Below are 22,343 nucleotides of genomic sequence, written 5' to 3'. Positions count from 1 at the left end.
TCGGGAAGGAATTTTTTTCCCCAATGTGGAGCTTAGTGTTTGCCACATGGTTTTTTTTTGCCTTCCTCTGGATCAACAAGTTAGGCTATGGGTTGGACTAGATGGACTTAGTCTTCCTTCAACCTTAAAACTATGTTACTATGCTATTTTCAGGCACGTGACATTTTTTGATCGCTTTCTATTCTGATTTTTGGGAGGCAGAATAAACAAAAACCAACAATTCAGGAATTGTTTTTTTTTTTTTTTATTTATTCTGTTCTGCGTGTGGTAAAATTGATAAGGCAGCTTTATTCTTCGGGTCAGTACGTTTACAGTGGTACCAAATTTATATTGTTTTTCTATGTTTTGGCGCTTTTACACAATAAAAGCTATTTTATTGAAAAAATTTTTTTTTTGCATCGCTTTATTCTGAGAGCTATAACTTTTTGATTTTTCAGCTGATGGAGCTGTATGGCGGCTTGTTTTTTGCAGGACAAGGTGACGTTTTCAGCGGTACCATTTTTATTTATATTCGTCTTTTTGATTGCGTGTTATTCCATTTTATGTTTGGCAGTATGATGATAAAGCATTGTTTTTTTTTTTCGTTTTTTATTTTTTTTACCGTGTTCACTGAAGGGGTTAACTAGTGGGACAGTTTTATAGGTCAGGTCGTTCCGGACGCGGCGATACCAAATATGGGTACTTTTATTGTTTGTTTGCTTTTTTTTCATAATAATATTTATTGATGAGTACATTACACTGTGTTCCAAATTATTATGCAAATAATATTTTCTCAGATTTTCCCAAATTACCTATATGAATTGCAGTCATTGTAATTTTCCAGTCAAATAACTATTAGAGTACAATTGAAAGGTTTTTGTACAAACTGCCTATGATAACAGTATATTTTAAAAAAAATAAAAAACTCAAACTGCACTCAAAATGCATGTTCCAAATTATTATGCACAGCAGAGTTTTCAACCTTTTCATTTTAATAAAGAACAAAAAAATGGTCATTTTTGAAATTATAAGCATTAGCAGGTTATTACAAACTGAAATCAAACAGTTTTCAACTCAAAACTTTATTCTAGGTGATGTTACATTTGCACATAGGACCGCTTGTTCGAAAGGAGCTTCTGAACTCTCTCGTCCATTGAATGTCAGGTTTTGGATGGTTTCTGCTTCAATTGTTTTGCATGAGGACAGAATACCCTCCCAGAGCTGTTGCTTAGATGTGAACTGCCTCCCGCCATCATAGACACTCCTTTTGATGATGCTCCAGAGGTTCTCAATGGGGTTGAGGTCAGGGGAGCATGGGCGCCACACCATAAGTTTGTCCCCTTTTATGCCCATAGCAGCCAGAGATGCAGATGTGTTATGTGCAGCATGAGACGGGGCATTATCATGCATGAGTGCAGTTTGTGTTTTTTATTTTTTTTAAAATATACTGTTATCATAGGCAGTTTGTACAAAAACCTTTCAATTGTACTCTAATAGTTATTTGACTGGAAAATTACAATGACTGCAATTCAAATAGGTAATTTGGGAAAATCTGAGAAAATATTATTTGCATAATAATTTGGAACACAGTGTATATTTTTATTTTTGGTGGATTATTTTTTTTATTTTTTTTTAAATATTTATACAATTTTTTTTTTTTTTTCTGACAGTTTTTACACTTTTTTACTTTGTCCCACTCTGGGACTTTCACCTTTTTTTATTCTGATCGCCTGCATAGCATAGGGATGGAGCACCATCCCGGCGCCATGCAGGCAGTCAGCGCTGCACAGTGAGAAGATTGTTTGGTCGTGCACTGCGCATGACCAAACAATGTTCCTGCTGCCTGGTGACCCGGATGTTGTCATGATGACATCGGGTCGTCATGGCAACACCCGGGAAGCCGCGGCAGACAGACCTGGAGGCCGGAAGAGGAGGTGAGTATTGCGATCACCTCCCCTTGCCACCGCAACGCTGCGATCGACTTAGATCGCAGCATTGCGGGGGTTAATGTGCCGGGAGCGGTGACAATCAGCTGACACCCGGCGGCGATCGCGCCCGCACAGCCTGTGTGCGCGCGATCGCCATGACATACTAATACGGGTCAGGCTCTTAAGTCCCAGGGCACAGACGCGTATTAATAAGTCATGGGTTGTAAAGGGGTTAATGCTCCTAACATATCTAAAAATACGAGAATTAGTATCACAAAAAACATTTACATCCAGGTACATTATAGGTGAAGTTGTCTCTGATTGCAGTCGTTCTATTTCTTTTCTTCTTCATCTTGTCCAGAGGCAATGATGACTTATCTCATCCACAGCTCATCTCTGCAGACTTCCATCTTCTCGGGTCTTGTGCAGCATATATTTACACAATGCCCTTAAAAATAGCAGTATCATTATAATGCTTCTGAATACAAATATCTGCCCTATGCTGAACCCCTGAATAAATAATTGCCCCTAATTATATTCCCTGCACAAAATATGGCCTCCACAGTGTCCTTCTTATGCTACTTGCCTTCCACACTGCCCTCTCCTTTCCATACTGGGCCCCCTCTTCACACTGTCCTCTCACACTGTGTCCCCCCTATAGGGCCCAGTCTTTATGCTGCGCCTCCTCATCACACTCCTCCTCCCTGGCTTACTGTTCCCTTCTGGCTTTGCCCTTAAACTTTTCCTCCATGCAACTCCCCCACACACTATTCAGTCTTTATTCTGTGCTCACTCACACTTTTCTCCCCCATACTGTCTCCTCACACGTTTCCCCTTCCCTCCTCACACTGTCTCCTCTCACATCTCCCTGCTAACCATCCCCCTGCTAATTGTATCCTGATATCTTTACCCCCTCACTCTTCATACTGTCTCCTCACACATCCCCCCGACTCCCCATACTGTGTCTGCACACATTCCATCACCCTCGCTCCCCATACTGTGTCTGCACAAATCCCATCACCCTCGCTCCACATCCTGTGTCCAAATACATTTTTCCCCTCACTGCTCATATGTTGTCCGCACCCATCCCCCCACTCACCATACTGTGTCTGCACCCATCCACTCACTTGCTCACCATACTGTGTCCGCATACATTCGCCTTTCGCTCCCCATACTGTTTGCACCCATCCTCCCCATTCTGTGTCTGCACCAATCGCCCCACTCACCATACAGTGTTTGCACCCATATCCCTCATACAATTCCCCCTCACTAGTTATACTGTGTTCACCCTCACCCCCCACTCACTATACTGTGTCTATACCCATCTCCCCTACTCACTATACTCTGTCAGCACCCATTCCCCCATACTGTTTCTTCATACATGCCCCCATCTACCACCTTGCTCCTCATACCGTCTTAAAATTTCTCCTGTTCCCCATATTGTGTCTGCACCTGTCCCTTATTTGCTCCCTAAACTTGTATCTTCTAATCTTCCTTCCCCTTACACTAAATCTTCCGCACCCCCGTTATACTAAATCTCCCCCTCCCCCACACTAAATCTTCCCCCACAGAGTAAATCTCCCCCTCACTAAATCTCCCCCCACAGATTAAATCTCCAACAGAGTAAATCTCCCCCAAACTAAATCACCTACAGCGTATATCTCCCATACAGTAAATCTCCCCCCACAGAGTAAATCCCCCCCCCACACTAAATCTCCCCCCCCCCAGTAAATCTATCCACACTAAATCCACACCGGCAAGTGATATTGGCAGCGTGATCAAATGACCTGATCACGCTGCTGATGTCACTCTGACCTGGCGGTCAGTGCTTCAATTGTACACCACGTGAGTACAATTGTTCACTGGGAGCCGGCGCTCTGCACCTTCTCTGAGCGGGCTGTCAGCTTGACAGCCAGCTCAGAGAATAACCATCTCCCAGTCCGGGGGCGGCAAAATGCAGACTCCGGATAAGACGCAGATGCCCCACCTGCCTCCCCTAGATATGCCTCTTTGGCTTTGTATCTTCCAGTGAGGCTGAGGGCATGCCATCATTTCTTGAAAGGCAGCAGAATCTGATATTATTTAAATCAGAAATGAAGGCACTGATTGCACCACTATTGACTTGACAAGTTGCAAGTTTATTTGGAAAACCAGTGAATGACTGGGAGCGTACAGTTTTTCATCCACACACATGTGGGGATGGATATTTTCCATTGCAACGTAGAAGGAGGAAGGGGCCACATGTAGTATGACACACAGTAAATGAAGATTACAATGATGATGGTGTTAATGATGACACCAAACAAATACTACTTAAGGGTGTGACTTGACTGACAGAAAGATGAGTGCGGTGAGAAGGCGGAGGAGGACAATTTGAGGCTTGCTCTGATTGCTGTCCGATTTGACTTTTGCAAGATGAGCAGGTGATGTTGTTTCATGTGCTGATAGAGAGCCGAAGTTCCTAGTTGGGACGTCAATGGATTATTTTCCACTTGCAGAGCCTGCAGAGTGCAGAAGTATCATCTGCCAGCAACTTGCAAATGATCTCACACACATAAGAACTCCCCACGTAAGACTTGCCACCACCACGACCAGACCTTTCAGACCAGGGGCGGACACTGACTGCTTGGGGCCCCTGTGCAAGAAATGTGTCTGGGCCCCCCACCTTTTATGGCGACAAAGCTACAGATGTACAGTACAGACCAAAAGTTTGGACACACATTCTCATTTAAAGATTTTTCTGTATTTTCATGACTATGAAAATTGTACATTCACACTGAAGGCATCAAAACTATGAATTAACACATGTGGAATTATATACTTAACAAAAAAGTGTGAAACAACTGAAAATATGTCTTATATTCTAGGTTCTTCAAAGTAGCCACATTTTGCTTTGATGACTGCTTTGCACACTCTTGGCATTCTCTTTTTTACTCACAGTTCTTGTGACAGTTCCACTGGTGCACTGTACAGGTGTCAGCCTCCCACGTCGCGCTGCGTTCACCAGGCAGGGGTTCAGCACTTCCTCAGGTAGATCAGGAGTACCCGGCAGAACCCCACTTTCTCGTGTTCCTAACTAGACCGTCTTCTCGCTGGGTCTTTCTCCCTCCTGTCCTGCGCTTCCCACTCTCAATCCCGCTCGGGGGCTCTGAAGTCCCTCCTGTCCGTCGGAGTTCACAGACCTGCTTGACCCTTATGGGGATTAGAATGAGGCTTCAGCAACTGACTATATAAGCCAGAAGCCTCCGGTTTTCCCAGCCGAAACCTGGAGTAACACGGCTGGACCAGGGGCCGGTCCCCTTCTTGCGGCCTACGATCCCTCTGTCTTCTGACAGATGCGGGGCGTACGAGTGCCTTCCTGCACTCGCCGTACCCCCTAGGATCCCATCTTAGAACGAAGCCTACTCCTCTGCTCCCCACCTGGGCCTCTAGGACTGGGCCCTACTTGTGGAGCAGAGCTCCTACTGAGACTCTGCTCACTGACTGTTCTTCTGAACTGTCCTCTCACTACTGTTCTGAACTGTTCTCCAGCCACCCTAAAATGGCTTCCCTATTTATACTCCTACCAAAGTGCTCCCCCTAACTACTTCCTCCACCCACACCCACTACTGGTTCCCCCTACCTTTGGGTTCCTTCCACTCCAGACAGGGTCAGGGCTCAGCAGAAAACATACATTGCGTCTTGCCCTTCCAGCCGGCCTGGAACAGTGTAGTGTTGGATGAAGGTGTTTGGGGTTCCGGCAGCACTCCCTTCTTACCTGAAAGAAGGAGACACCACACCTCTAGGTGAGGTGCAGTACCTCTGTGACGACTGTACCCTCAGGGGCGCCACACTCCCCCCTGGTAAAACACAGCACGTCCGCGGGCTGGAACAGAGTAAAACAGGGATATTATTGACATGCAAAATTTTTAAGAATGCATTTGCATATAAGATTATAAAAACACAACATTTCTTCCCTTTATGGGAGGCACATCACTTTAACGTTGCAGGCTATATTTATCAAAACTTTATAAAACACTTTTCATACGTCTCTTGTAATGGGTTACAGTTCATACTGTAACCGGTTGTCCATTTTACTTCGAACAGGTGCAACAAGTAGCAGCATGAGGGACCCGTCCGCAAGCCCTCAACGTAGGCCCTGGGCGTGGCTTCAGGGCATGGGTGATCCTGGAGTTGGACCACGGCTTCCGCCACACCAAACGGGTTTTTGTTCTGTGGTCATGGTTACTAATATAAAACCAATAGGGTGCACTTTAAGAAGTGCTGAAATGTTTACATCATCATTGTCTGGCTGTTCACAGTCCCCAGCCTGTATACCCGGACGGGTAATGATAGAAACACACACTCAAAAACATTATTTTCAACTTCACACTGTACCCTTACGGGTGACTATATATATTATGTTCAGTCCCACTTGCTGGACTAATAGTGGGGACCCTGCCTGGGGTATTTCTGATTCTTTCCTGACCCAGCCGGGTCATACGGTATGTTCTGCGGGGGGTGTCCTCGATGACGCGATACACTTGCAGGTTGCACCACCCGCGTTCCCCATGGTGAAGTGTGTAGGTGACTCTATCACCAGGGTATAAATTCCGGTCGGGATGGCCCTCTTCCAGCTCGGGCTCAACATCCCGCCGGTTAACGAAGATGTCCCTTGCAAAGTTGGGATCTCTTATAAAGCCCCACCCAGCCTTCAGGTCAAACTTTACCACGACTCCTTCGTCGCGGGGGCTGGGGTGGGCTGACTCCGCCTGGCGAACTTGAGCCTTGGCGGCCTTGTCCCGGGCCTCCAGGCGTTCACAGCGCGCCCGCCGAGCGCGCTGCTCCTTCTCCAGCTGCCGGAGCTCCCGCCTGTAGAACTCCTTCCTCTGCAGGGCTTCGGCCTGGGTCTCCAGCGGGAACCCCATCAGGTCCCCCCTGGTTGTCCCAGCAAAACTCCTCTCTGCTGAAATAGGCAACCAGGGGCGCTGGTGTCGGGAGTAGCATGCTCGGCTGCTGGTCCTCGATCCGGGCGGACCAATCGAAGACCGGCGCGCCATACACCCACTCGGGTGCCGGAGGTGGAGGTGCTGGGAAGGAACCAAGTAGAAGGCTCCCAGTTTCCATGCCCGGGAGTGAAGGTTCCGGGGGGGCACTAAGTGGAGGATCCTCAGGGTCAGCGGCCGGGGGTGGAGGTTCCGGGTTGAGCAGCTGCTTCAGAGAGGGCATGGCGGTATACGGGGAGTGCTGATGAAAGAGGCTCAGGAGCAGGTCGGCGCTTGCAGCGCCAGGGTCAGGGGATTCTTTCCTACCTGCTCCTGTGCTGCATCCGGCCTCCTGGTACTCAGCGGGCTCCGCCGGGGCTGGGGTGCCGCTGCTGACATCCGGTGCTGCTTTCCGCCGTGCTGCCAACTTTTCTAGCAGCTCGCTCCTCCACTTCACGACCGCGGCCTGCTGGGCCTGTTCCACCTGTCGGCTTAGTCCCAGAATCTCACTCTGGAGGAACTCCGCATCCTCCTGGGATATTTTACCGGCCTCTCCCTCCAGGGTGAGGGGTGTCGCTTGCCACTCTAGCAGGCCAGAGGCGGAGGCTTGGTCCTGGCGTCCGTCCATTCTGGCTGCCGGGTGCGGTCTGTCTAGACTGGTTAAGACCACATCCTGTCTCCATTCCTTTTCTCCTCCTCCTCTCTTCTTTCGGGGGCGGTCCCATGGCAATCTGCTGTCGGTCACTCCCTGTGACTGCCTCCCTGCCTTGACGGACACATCTACGCGGACAGTCACTGTTGCAAGGGGCAGGGTTGGCTTTTGGCGCCATTCCGGGACCCGGCCCACGATGGGAAGTTCCATTTTCTTGTCTTTGAGCACGTACATAATGGTGCCCGTTCTTCTGGGGCAGGCGCCACATTCAGTAACTTAACACAGTTCTCTAGGGACACTTCACCCGCCGATAACGGGCTGGTCACGTATCCTGTTTGTGACGCCAAGACATGACGCGCCCCCAGGGCCATGGGGTACTGGGCAGCCGGGCCTCTGGTTGCTGGGGGATATCACGGTGGCTGGCCCGGTCCGTGACCCAGGGCGGTCAGTGCAAAAGGGGGGTACTTTTATATGGGGTTTTTGGGATTGTTCGTGACGCCACCTGTGGAATGCGGCCAAGGGGTGCCGCCGCTGCGGAGCAGTCCTCTGGAGCTGGTGTTACGGCAGCAGGGATGGTGTGGCTTTCCACAGGTAGAGCAAGCTCCAGGGCAGTGTAGGAAGATCGTGGTTGCGCTGGGCGTTGTAGTGCAGAGAGGGAACGATGGCGCAGATTACAGAATGGATGGAGGAAGTGCGGTGCAGTCATCCGAGCTTTTACTCACAGTTCTTGTGACAGTTCTACTGGTGCACTGTACAGGTGTCAGCCTCCCACGTCGCGCTGCATTCACCAGGCAGGGGTTCAGCACTTCCTCAGGTAGATCAGGAGTACCTGGCAGAACCCCACTTTCTCATGTTCCTAACTAGACCGTCTTCTCACTGGGTCTTTCTCCCTCCTGCCCTGCGCTTCTCACTCTCAATCCCGCTCGGGTGATCTGAAGTCCCTCCTGTCCGTCGGAGTTCACAGACCTGCTTGACCCTTACAGGGATTAGAATGAGGCTTCAGCAACTGACTATATAAGCCAGAAGCCTCCGGTTTTCCCAGCCGTGACCTGGAGTAACACGGCTGGACCAGGGGCCGGTCCCCTTCTTGCGGCCTACGATCCCTCTGTCTTTTGACAGATGCGGGGCATACGGGTGCCTTCCTGCACTCGCCGTACCCCCTAGGATCCCTTCTTAGAACGAAGCCTACTCCTCTGCTCCCCACCTGGGCCTCTAGGACTGGGCCCTACTTGTGGAGCAGAGCTCCTACTGAGACTCTGCTCCCGGACTGTGCTTCTGAACTGTCCTCTCACTACTGTTCTGAAGTGTTCTCCAGCCACCCTAAAATGGCTTCCCTATTTATACTCCTACCAAAGTGCTCCCCCTAACTATTTCCTCCACCCACACCCACTACTAGTTCCCCCTACCTTTGGGTTCCCCAAACTCCAGCCAGGGTCAGGGCTCAGCAGAAAACATACATTGCATCTTGCCCTTCCAGCCGGCCTGGAACAGTGTAATGTTGGATGCAGGTGTTTGGGGTTCCGGTACCACTCCCTTCTTACCTGAGAGAAGGAGACACTACACCTCTGGGTGAGGTGCAGTACCTCTGTGGCGACTGAACCCTCAGGGGCGCCACAATAAAATAATACCAATTTATGCCTAACAACATATGTGCCAGAATAAATGTATAAACATTTTGAATAAAGGCAATCTAGGAAAGTTTTTAAACCATGGCTATAAATCATGAAATTAAACCAAAAGCACAAAAGCCAAGTAACTAGAGAGCAATGCTGTTGCATCAGAAACAGCAGATGGAGATGGAATGTACATATATTACATGCATCACAGCTAAGCTCATGAAAACAAAAGGGATATAAGTATATATAAAAAGTGCTATTCACTATGTGGTTTATGCACTATAATCCAAATAAATTGCAAATAGGATTAAGCACTAAGCAGCCAAATTAGAATAGGTCATACCTGTGGCCATTCCCTCCAGCTGTGCCAGCGCCAGGTCCCTACACGTGTTTCGGCATCCAGGCCTTCGTCATAGCAGTAGAGGAAGCTATATAATAAGAGCCTTCACCATATATAACTAGAGAGGATGGTAGGTTTTAAGGGAATGTGTTATACATAATAAAAGATGAAACTATATAACTAAGGATGGCACTATAGATACTCTAGTAAGTGAGTACACTATATACTAAGGGACTGTGCGATACATAATAAGACTACATTCCTGTATCCGTGTGCAGTGTCAGTGTGCCGCCTGCTTTACAGACGCATTGAGCATGTCCTATTCTGATACTCAAAATCGGATCAGAACAGGACATTCTCTGACCCTCACGGATCTCATTGTCAGATCCGTGATTTTCATGGATGTGTGAATGGATCTATAAAACTGTACGAGTCCGTGGACCATCCGATAAAAAAATCTGGCAGCACACAGACATTTCACGCAAATGTATGAATGCAGCCTAAGGGATTTTACAGATAACATTATCACTCCAAGTCACACAATGCAGATATAGAATAATATTTACATCCAGGCACTTACCGCTGATGTCTCATCTGATCAGAGTCGGTTTCTGTTGCTTCTTCTCCATCTGGTCAGACCTTCATGTCGACATCTCCCAGCCACGACTTGTCTTGTCATGATGATCAGTGCAGCCCTAAAAATAACAAGGTCACATATATTATATATATACACATGCGTTTCACCCGCACTGCGCCCCTGACTACAGATATGTACCCCCCCATTAATATACGATTAGGCACTTAGTAATCAAAGTATTAAGAGATAAGCAGCACTGTGCCCCCCATTAACTGTAATCTCCACCGGCCAATAATATAAATTATTCAGTGTCTGTGACTCTCCCCAATTAACTGTAAGGCTATGTGCACACGGAAAATATACAAGGCTTTACAGTACAAGCAAAGTGAAACCCCCATCAATGCTTTCCACCAGCACCCCCATCATTGCTCTATCCCAGCACCCCCGTAATTGCTCTCCCCATCCCCACCATCCTCATCATTGATCTCCCCATCCTCATCATTGCTCTCTCCATCCCCACCATCCTCATCATTGCTCTCCCCAGCCCCATCAATGCTATCCCTAGCCCCATCATTTCTCTCCCAATCCCCACCATCTCCATCATTGCTCTCCCCAGCCCCATCATTGCTCTCCCCATCCCCACCATCCCCATCATTGCTCTCCCCATGCCCACCATTGCTCTCCCCATGCCCACCATTGCTCTCCCCATGCCCACCATTGCTCTCCCCAGCCCCATCATTGCTCTCCCCATCATTGCTCTCCCCATCATTGCTCTCCCCATCATTGCTCTCCCCAGCCCCATCATTGCTCTCCCCAGCCCCATCATTGCTCTCCCCAGCCCCATCATTGCTCTCTCCAGTCCCATCATTGATCTCTCCAGTCCCATCATTGATATCTCTAGCCCCATCATAGCTCTCCCCAGCTCCATCATTGCTCTCCCCAGCCCCATCTTTGCTCTCTCCAGCCCCATCATTGCTCACCCCATCCCCATCATTGCTCACCCCATCCCCATCATTGCTCTCCCCAGCACCATCATTGCTCTCCCCAGCCCCATCATTCCTCAACCCAGCACCGTCACCCTGTCATTGATCTCCCCGGCCCCATCATTGCTCTCCCCATCCCCATCATTGTTCACCCCAACCTCATCATTGCTCTCCCCAGCCCCATCATTGCTCACCCCAGCCCCGTCATTGCTCACCCCAGCCCCGTCATTTCTCTTCCCAGCCCCATCATTGCTATTCCCAGCCCCATCATTGCTCTCCCCATCACCACCATTGCTCTTCCCAGCCCCATCATTGCTCACCCCAGCTCCATCATTGCTAACCCAGCCCCACCATTGCACTCCCCATCCCCATTATTGCTCTCCCCAGCCACATCATTGCTCATTGCTCTCCCCATCCCCATCATTGCTCTCCCCAGCCCCATCATTGCTTTCCCCATCGCCACCATTGCTCTCCCCATCATTGCTCTCCCCAACAACATCATTGCTCTCTCCAGCCCCACCATTGCACTCCCCATTGCCACCATTGCTCTCCCCAGCCCCATCATTGCTCTCCTCCACTTCCCTCATTCATGGAAAATATACAAGGCTTTATAGTGCAAGCAAAGAGAAATCCCCATCAATGCTATCTACCAGCACCCCCATCATTGCTCTCTCCTAGCACCCCCATCATTGCTCTCTCCCAGCACCCCCATCATTGCTCTCTCCAAGCACCCCCATCATTGCTCTCTCCCAGCACCCCCGTCATTGCTCTCCCCTTCCCCACCATCCTCATCATTGCTCTCCCCATCCTCATCATTGCTCTCCCCAGCCCCAGCATCTCCATTATTGCTCTCCCCATCCCCATCATTGCTCTCCCCATCCCCATTATTGCTCTCCCCATTCTCATCATTGCTCTTCCCATCCCACCATCCTCGTCATTGCTCTCCTTATCCCCACCATTGCTCTTCCCAGCCCCATTATTGTTCTCCCCAGCCCCATCATTGCTCTCCCCATCATTGCTCTCCCCATCATTGCTCACCCCAGCCCCACCATTGCTCTCCACAGCCCCATCATTTCTCTCCCCAGCCCCACCATTGCTTTCTCCAGCCCCATCACTGCTCTCTCCAGCCCCATCATTGCTCTTCCCAACCCCATCATTGCTCACCCCAGCCCTGGCATTGCTCTCCCCAGCACCATCATTGCTCACCCCAGCCCCATCACTCCGTCATTGATCTCCCAGGCCCCATCATTGCTCTCCCCAGCCCCATCATTGCTCTCCCCAGCCCCATCATTGCTCTCTCCAGCCCCATCATTGCTCTCTCCAGCCCCATCATTGCTCTCCCCATCCCCATCATTGCTCTCTCCAGCCGCATCATTGCTCTCCCCATCCCCATCATTGCTCACCCCAACCTCATCATTGCTCTCCCTAGCCCCCTCATTGCTCACCCCAGCCCCGTCATTGCTCTCACCAGCACCATCATTGCTCTCCCCAGCCCCATCATTGCTTACCCCAGCCCGGTCACCGTGTCATTGCTCTCCCCGGCCCCATCATTGCTCTCCCCAGCCCCATCATTGCTCTTTTCAACCCCATCATTGCTCTCCCCAGCCCCATCATTGCTCTCCCCAGCCCCATCATTGCTCTCTCCAGCCCCATCATTGCTCTCCCCAACCCCATCATTGCTCTCCCCATCTCCATCATTGCTCACCCCAACCTCATTATTGCTCTCCCCAGCCCCATCATTGCTCAACCCAGCCCCATCATTGCTCAACCCAGCCCCATCATTTCTCTCCCCAGCCCCATCATTGCTCACCCCAGCCCCATCATTGCTCACCCCAGCCCCATCATTGCTCTCTCCATCCCCATTATTGCTCTCCCCAGCCCCATCATTGCTCTCCCCATCTCCACCATTGCTCTCCCCAGCCCCGTCATTGCTCTCTCCGGTCCCATCATTGATCTCTCCAGCCCTATCATAGCTTTGCTCTCCCCAGCCCCATCATTGCTCTCCCCAGCCCCATCATTGCTCTCCCCAGCCCCACCATTGCTTTCTCCTGCCCCATCACTGCTCTCTCCAATCCCATCATTGCTCACCCCAGCCCTGTCATTGCTCACCCCAGCCCCATCACCCCCATCATTGATCTCCCAGGCCCCATCATATTTCTCCCCAGCCCCATCATTGCTCTCTCTAGCCTCATCATTGCTCTCCCCAACCCCATCATTGCTCACCCCAACCTCATCATTGCTCTCCCTAGCCCCATCATTGCTCACCCCAGCCTTGTTATTGCTCTCCCCAGCACCATTATTGCTCTCCCCAGCCTCATCATTGCTCACCCCAGCCCCGTCATTCCATCATTGATCTCCCCAGCCCCATCATTACTCTCCCCAGCCCCATCATTGCTCTCTCCAGCCCCATCATTGCTCTCCCCATCCCAATCATTGCTCTCCCCAACTTCATCATTCCTCTCCCCAGCCCCATCATTGCTCACCCCAGCCCCGTCATTGGTCACCTCAGTCCCATCTTTTGTCTCCCCATCCCCATCATTGCTCACCCCAGCCCCGTCATTGCTCTCCCCAGCCCCGTCATTTCTCTCCCCAGCCCCATCACTGCTCTCCCCAGCCCCATCACTGCTCTCCACATTGCCACCATTGCTCTCCCCAGCCCCGTCATTGCTCACCCCAGCCCCATCATTGCTCACCCCAGCCCCATCATTGCTCTCCCCATCCCAATCATTGCTCTCTCCAGTCCTATCATTGCTCTCCCCAGCCCCATTATTGCTCTCCCCATTCCCATTATTGCTCTCCCCATCCCCATCATTGCTCTCTCCAGCCCCATCATTGCTTTCCCCATCACCACCATTGCTCTCCCCATCATTGCTCTCCCCAGCCCCATCATTGCTTTCTCCAGCCCCATCATTGCTTTCTCCAGCCCCATCCTTGCTTTCCCCAGCCCCATCATTGCTCTCTCCAGCCCCATCATTGCTTTCCCCATCACCACCATTGCTCTCCCCATCATTGCTCTCCCCATCCCCATCATTGCTCTCTCCAGCCCCATCATTGCTTTCCCCATCACCACCATTGCTCTCCCCATCATTGCTCTCCCCAGCCCCATCATTGCTTTCTCCAGCCCCATCCTTGCTTTCCCCAGCCCCATCATTGCTCTCCCCAGCCCCATCATTGCTTTCCCCATTGCCACCATTGCTCTCCCCATCATTGCTCTCCCCATCCCCATCATTGCTCTCCCCATCCCCATCATTGCTCTCTCCAGCCCCATCATTGCTCTTCCCATCCCCATCATTGCTCTCTCCAGCCCTATCATTGCTCTCTCCAGCCCCATCATTGCTCTTCCCAGCCCCATCATTGCTCTTCCCAGCCCCATCATTGCTCTCTCCAGCCCCATCATTGCTCTTCCCAGCCCCATCATTGCTCTCTCCAGCCCCGTAATTGCTCTCCCCATCCCCATCATTGCTCACCCCAACCTCATTATTGCTCTCCTCAGCCCCATCATTGCTCACCCCAGCCCCATCACTGCTCACCTCAGCCCCATCATTTCTCTCCCCAGCCCCATCTTTGCTCTCCCCAGCCCCATCTTTGCTCATCCCAGCCCCGTCATTGTTCACCTTAGCCACATCATTTCTCTCCCCATCCCCATCATTGCTCACCCCAGCCCCTTCAATTCTCACCCCAGCCCCATCAATTCTCACCCCAGCCCCATCATTGCTTTCCCCAGCCCCATCATTGCTCTCCCCAGCCCCATCATTGCTCGCCCCATCATTGCTCTCCCCAGCCCCATCATTGCTCTCCCCAGCCCCATCATTGCTCTCCCCATCCCCATCATTGCTCTCCCCATCCCTGTCATTGCTCTCCCCAGCCTCATCATTGCTTTCCCCATTGCCACCATTGCTCTCCTCATCATTGCTCTCCCCAGCCCCATCATTGCTCTCCAGCCCCATAATTGCTCTCCCCATCGCCACCATTGCTCTCCCCAGCCCCATCATTGCTCTCCCCCACCTCCCTTCATTCTCCTGTTCCTCTCACAGTGTTTCAGTATAAAAAAAATACACAACTTACCTCTCAGCCTGCTCCCCTGCAGCACCATCCTCCTTGTCTCAGGTAACTTTGTCTATGACACAGGTCCGCGCTGCATGATGACGTAATTAAGAAGTGCGGGCCTGTATCAGGGAGGAAGCGCCAGGCAAGAAGCAGAGGTGAGGACGGATCCCTCAGCTCTGTTTTGCCATTTTCCGCCTGTCATCGGTGGAGCTGCAGGGATCTCTCCCTGCCCGCCACACATGATGAGGACAATCCGGCCATGGGCCCCCTGGAGCCTGGGGCTCCGAGAATCAGGCCAGATTGCCCTCATCACTAGCCGCCCAGCAAGGGCCCCTCTGCACCGCCGGACCCTGGTGCAGCTGCACCGACTGCACTGGTGGTACGTCCGCCCCTGTTTCAGGCACTGTAGGGCCTCCCACACCAACAGCATGTGCGGCATTACCTGCTCCAGAGCTGACCTCAGGAAAAGCTGATTTAACAAAGGAGTATCTTTATGATGCAGGTCATTTGTGCTATGTATCGCCAATACCAGCAACTTTATATTCCAATAACTTGACCTCCTTCACAGGTTTTGTCCAAAACATAATCATCAGTGACAAGTGCCTCTGTGTGTGAAATGTCCACTGCTCCGTGCACTCCACCTTGTTACCACCCCGATATGTGCATTAGCTCAGAGTAATTGCTGCAACACACTATGGAGAAGCCTGTGCGGCCATGCCTGACACCATTAGCATACTTATTAACTCTTCAGCACTGAGCTGGCAGCAGGTTTTTTATTTTTTTGCCAATCCTCGCTAATAGAATCACAGAGTGTTTGATATCACGTGGCAATTTTCAGGAAATTCAATTTGAACTTGATCCTTTGCTTATCTCTACCAATAACTTATCTTGAATATAAATACCTATTAATGACCATATGATAATTGGCCCTCCTAACAATGAAATATAGTAGTAAAAATATACAATCTTTATTAGTTATACAATTATACATAAAAATATACTAAAAATGTAATAAAAAACAAGGGATCATCAGACTGAAGCAGGAGCCACACAACAATCTTTTCCTGTGTCCTCTTTAAGTTATATAATAACCTCCAAAATGTAAATAAGGTGGCAGTGCAAAGTTCAATTCCTTCACATGTTCACATGAGGTATGCAAAAGTGTAAGTTAATATAGATGATAAGTACTGGCCGATTTTAGACAGAAAAAATGATATCACTATAGTCTTTTACAAACTGATACATGCAGTAGATATCACGAATACAGTACAGACCAAAAGTTTGGACACACCTTCTCATTTAAAAATTTTTCTGTATTTTCATGACTATGAAAATTGTACATTCACACTGAAGGCGTCAAAACTATGAATTAACACATGTGGAATTATATACTTAACAAAAAAGTGTGAAACAACTGAAAAAATGTCTTATATTCTAGGTTCTTCAAAGTAGCCACCTTTTGCTTTGATGACTGCTTTGCACACACTTGGCATTCTCTTGATGAGCTTCAAAAGGTAGTCACCGGAAATGGTTTTCACTTCACAGGTGTGCCCTGTCAGGTTTAATAAGTGGGATTTCTTGCCTTATAAATGGGGTTGGGACCATCAGTTGTGTTGTGCAGAAGTCTGGTGGATACACAGCTGATAGTCCTACTGAATAGACTGTTAGAATTTGTAATATGGCAAGAAAAAAGCAGCTAAGTAGAGAAAAACGAGTGGCCATCATTACTTTAAGAAATGAAGGTCAGTCAGTGCGAAAAATTGGGCAAACTTTGAATGTGTCCCCAAGTGCAGTTGCAAAAACCATCAAGCGCTACAAAGAAACTGGCTCACATGAGGACCACCCCAGGAAAGGAAGACCAAGAGTCACCTCTGCTTCTGAGGATAAGTTTATCCGAGTCACCAGCCTCAGAAATCGCAGGTTAACAGCAGCTCAGATTAGAGACCAGGTCAATGCCACACAGAGTTCTAGCAGCAGACACATCTCTTCAACAACTGTTAAGAGGAGACTTTGTGCAGCAGGCCTTCATGGTAAAATAGCTGCTAGGAAACCACTGCTAAGGACAGGCAACAAGCAGAAGAGACTTGTTTGGGCTAAAGAACACAAGGAATAAACATTAGACCAGTGGAAATCTGTGCTTTGGTCTGATGAGTCCAAATTTGAGATCTTTGGTTCCAACCACCGTGTCTTTGTGCGACGCAGAAAAGGTGAACGGATGGACTCTACATGCTTGGTTCCCACCGTGAAGCATGGAGGAGGAGGTGTGATGGTGTGGGGGTGCTTTGCTGGTGACACTGTTGGGGATTTATTCAAAATTGAAGGCATACTGAACCAGCATGGCTACCACAGCATCTTGCAGCGGCATGCTATTCCATCCGGTTTGCATTTAGTTGGACCATCATTTATTTTTCAACAGCACAATGACCCCAAACACCTCCAGGCTGTGTAAGGGCTATTTGACCAAGGAGGAGAGTGATGGGGTGCTACACAAGATGACCTGGCCTCCACAGTCACCAGACCTGAACCCAATCGAGATGGTTTGGGGTGAGCTGGACCGCAGAGTGAACGCAAAAGGGCCAACAAGTGCTTAGCATTCCTGGGAACTCCTTCAAGATTGTTGGAAGACCATTTCCGGTGACTACCTCTTGAAGCTCATCAAGAGAATGCCAAGAGTGTGCAAAGCAGTCATTAAAGCAAAAGGTGGCTACTTTGAAGAACCTAGAATATAAGACATATTTTCAGTTGTTTCACACTTTTTGTTAAGTATATAATTCCACATGTGTTAATTCATAGTTTTGATGCCTTCAGTGTGAATGTACAATTTTCATAGTCATGAAAATACAGAGAAATCTTTAAATGAGGTTTGTCCAAACTTTTGGTCTGTACTGTGTATATGTGTATATATATATATATATATATATATATATATATATATATATATATATACTGCATAAACCTAGTTTATGGCCCACTATGTATTCTGTCAGTACTATTTTATATCAACCTGTAGTAGCCAATTGCCTTAAAGGGGTTGTCCAGTGTGACTGCAGACTTATGAATCCCCCAGCGCAGGCACTGTGCACTGCGGGGATTCGCCGGTTTCAGACTTATATCTTATACATACCCCTGGCCAGTCGGCGCCCGCTCAGTCCATACACTTGTATTGAACGAGGCCACGCCCCGTCTAGTGACACAGACGGCCAGTGGGGGTGTTCGATTACAAGGCACGGCCTTGCTCAATACAAGTGTATGGAGAGTGAGGCATAGCCCACTGGCTGGGGGTATATATAGCTCATACATACCCTCTGGTCCCGGATCTGAAACCGGCAAATCCCTGCAGTGCACAGTGCCTGCGCTGGGGGGATTCATAAGTCTGCAGTCACACAGAGTGACCACAGACTTACCACTTTTGACTGGACAACCCCTTTAAGCTAAAAATAAACTGGAAATTGGTGCATTTATTAAAATTGGTTTATTTAGCTGTAATGAGAGAGTAATACAATAAATTAAACACCTGTCTTTAAGGTGTATATACACTGTGTTCCAAATTATTATGCAAATAATATTTTCTCAGATTTTCCCAAATTACCTATATGAATTGCAGTCATTGTAATTTTCCAGTCAAATAACTATTAGAGTACAATTGAAAGGTTTTTGTACAAACTGCCTATGATAGCAGTATATTTAAAAAAAAATAAAAAACTCAAACTGCACTCAAAATGCATGTTCCAAATTATTATGCACATCAGAGTTTTCAACCTTTTCATTTTAATAAAGAACAAAAAAATGGTCATTTTTGAAATTATAAGCATTAGCAGGTTATTACAAACTGAAATCAAACAGTTTTCAACTCAAAACTTTATTCTAGGTGATGTTACATTTGCACCGTCACATGCTGCACATAACACATTTGCATCTCTGGCTGCTATGGGCATAAAAGGGGACAAACTTATGGTGTGGCACCCATGCTCCCCTGACCTCAACCCCATTGAGAACCTCTGGAGCATCATCAAAAGGAGTGTCTATGATGGCGGGAGGCAGTTCACATCTAAGCAACAGCTCTGGGAGGGTATTCTGTCCTCATGCAAAACAATTAAAGCAGAAACCATCCAAAACCTGACAAATTCAATGGACGAGAGAGTTCAGAAGCTCCTTTCGAACAAGCGGTCCTATGTGCAAATGTAACATCACCTAGAATAAAGTTTTGAGTTGAAAACTGTTTGATTTCAGTTTGTAATAACCTGCTAATGCTTATAATTTCAAAAATGACCATTTTTTTGTTCTTTATTAAAATGAAAAGGTTGAAAACTCTGCTGTGCATAATAATTTGGAACATGCATTTTGAGTGCAGTTTGAGTTTTTTATTTTTTTTAAAATATACTGTTATCATAGGCAGTTTGTACAAAAACCTTTCAATTGTACTCTAATAGTTATTTGACTGGAAAATTACAATGACTGCAATTCATATAGGTAATTTGGGAAAATCTGAGAAAATATCATTTGCATAATAATTTGGAACACAGTGTATGCTCTAAAAGGTGATATAGGGGCTAATAATGAGGCAACTTCTTTAAGGAAGTGTGGTGTTACCAAATGTCTATGTCCAATTTCTTCTTTATATGTCCATGAGGGACTCAGTTTGAATGGAGCAAGGTTTAAACATCTGCACTGCTGCTCTGGAATTGACGTAGATATCTGCAAACAACACTCAGTTATCTTCATAAGTTCCATTCATGTTGAAAAGAGAGGCAGTACACAAGCTTGAACGTCACTGCAGTCAAACTGGGAAATCAGGACTCAAATTGTCATGATTGGTGTTTCCCTGTGCTCAAACACTTACCACCTTTCCCGTGGATAGGTGATAAGTTGTGATCTTGGGACATTGCTTTTAAGTCACTTAGTCGCCCAGAACTATTGGCGTAATTTAAATCCAGTAAATATGTACACAGACATCATATATTCTTCTTTGCTCACTTCTTATTCTTAAACCATTTGCTTTATCTCCCAGAGAATAAAATATTAAATGCTGATTTACGTCACATTATAAACTAAGATTTAATGGACTTCAGGACTGCTGAGACACACCTTTTTTCCTTCCCTCTTCTGTGCTCTTGCCATCTGAGATCCCCCTTACTTCTTTTACTATTAATAAACTCCAGGATGCCACTGCAAGCAACATCCAAGAGTCAAATATACTGCACTTTGCATCAGCACTTTGTGCTGTGCAGACACCCCAGTACACACGTCCTTCTTACTGCTGCTCCTCTTTCCCATACAGAACCTCAAGAAACCAAGAAAATAAGCAAGAGAAGGACATTCAGATCACATCAGCTATAAAAGGAGACCACTACATTGGCCTATCAATTTCTTCTACAAGGTATGGATTATTATGACTGTTAAAATAATGTCCGCTATTTGGGCATAGGAAAGAAATTCTATAAAATATTAGAAATAGTAATTCATTTTGCTTTAATATAACATAGTAATGCAATAATTACATTTATTTATAAGTCATGAAATGTTTGTACTGTAATTGAAGATGTCTGCAAGGGAATACTGCTGAGACAGCAGGGCTAACCTCCCGAGAATTAGATGAATATAGACTGCAGCCAAATACTCTATGGGTAACGTAAGAAGTTGAACCCTTCAGAGATTTTTACTAGGCTGGCTCCCTCCTCTGTACCTTAGACCTTTGGAAACTTCTTGTACCTTCACAGCTTGGAGTCGATGCCAAAAATGTTCAGATATTTACAACACAAGAACTTTTCGATTTGCACACTGAGTTGTCTGGAAAATTAGCATGTATTTGGTTAACTTTGAAAAGTTACATTTGTAAGAAGTTATATCATCCAAGGTCAAGATAAGGATAACAAGTCTTATATAATGAACTAAAAATCAGTCCCATTTCCAAAAATATTTTTTTTTCTGTGTTCTTGTTCGCTTGTGCCTATAGTTAATGGTGATTATCCTTTAAAGCCTAGCTAATATTGGATTTGTTAATTATTTTGCTTTTTCCATAGGCAAATTGGCCTGACACTAGACTAGTAACAATGTAACAGTTAGCATGAGTCTTTTTATGGCCATACTGCTCACATTTAGGCAGGATAATATTACTGGCTTCCCTTGAGGTCTTGGCAGGGTAGTTAGTGTTAGGTATTGGTCAAGCAGTCCTTGACACTTTCTTGTCACAGAGTTAATATAACATACTTAAACATGTATGGCATTTAAAGAATCAGTGTTTTATTTGAACAAGTCTTCTCCTATTACCCATTTGGGTATATTTTGTACTGTCATAGATTTGATACAATTATATCAAATTGATACAAATTTTCTTTTTTCCATTTACTCCACACCATGTTACTTTCCAAATGTCTTAGAATTTACCTTTGTGATATCGGCTGTTTAGATTCTTTCATATGAAACCATCATGTTTTTTACTGTAGTAATAAAACATGTGAAACATCATGACAAGCCCAGCTGAGGTTTCTCGTGACATTTTAAACTAGGTGTGTGCCAGGCATGACGTATATATAGTCGTGAGCTGATCTAAAATACCCTGTATGTTTGTCTCTCTTAAAGTCACTGGGAAGACTTTCTTAGACAGGTGTTTTATATGTCATAAAACTGATGTATGGTGAAGTAAGATGAGCCAAATTTATTAAGGTGCCATCTCTTTAATGAATGTACAACTTTAGTTCTCTGTGTGCCATGATATCCACCTGCCTATCATTATAGTAAATTTGTCAGAATGTGGGCTGTCTCAACCTCTACCTGGCACTTTTGAAAAGTAAAAGGGAGAAAGTTGTATAGTTTTGCTTAATAATGATGTTTGCCAAAATGGGCGACCTTTTATTCTAAGTGGCACAAAGCACTTGATACATTTCTCCGACTGTTTTAAGATCTGTAAAAGGTTTGTATAATATAGATTAAAATGTAAAATGAAAAATTTTACCAAGTGTATTTAGTCTACAGGGACTCCATTCAAGGTGCACCAGGTATTGCTTCAGGGGATAGATATTTAGCTTTTTAATTAGTGCAAAAATGCTTTTTAAATATTGATTTTAGTCTAATATATCATGGGAAGCATTTAATGTAGATTGATATTGCATGTTCTAAAAGAGTAAAAAAGTGTTAGTTTTAACTTAGTTTATTTTTTGCAGCTTTCATATGCAGATCTTAATGGAATAGTTTGTGTCATTTGGTATTTGGTAGCAAATCTTTGAAAAAAACATTTGTTCTTCACGTAGTTCTCATGCA

At 46.9% G+C, this 22,343-nt stretch overlaps 1 protein-coding gene across 1 annotated transcript in view; it reads left to right on the top strand.

The window, feature by feature from the left end:
* The first annotated feature begins 20,247 nt into the window (after nucleotides 1–20,247).
* The window catches only part of MYOZ1 (myozenin 1), a 52,285-nt gene continuing 50,189 nt past the window's right edge, over nucleotides 20,248–22,343 (top strand). Inside the window, exon 1 of the mRNA XM_073685787.1 lies at nucleotides 20,248–20,463. The gene's annotated coding sequence lies outside the window, so the exon portion shown is untranslated. The remainder of the gene's footprint in view (nucleotides 20,464–22,343) is intronic.

Source organism: Phyllobates terribilis, unplaced genomic scaffold (assembly GCF_046119375.1).
Source record: "Phyllobates terribilis strain yellow unplaced genomic scaffold, ASM4611937v1 Scaffold_5__5_contigs__length_657084704, whole genome shotgun sequence".
NCBI classification, from domain to species: Eukaryota; Metazoa; Chordata; class Amphibia; order Anura; family Dendrobatidae; genus Phyllobates; species Phyllobates terribilis.
Note: the sequence above shows the minus strand (reverse complement) of the source record. Positions and strands in the feature narration are given on the sequence as shown.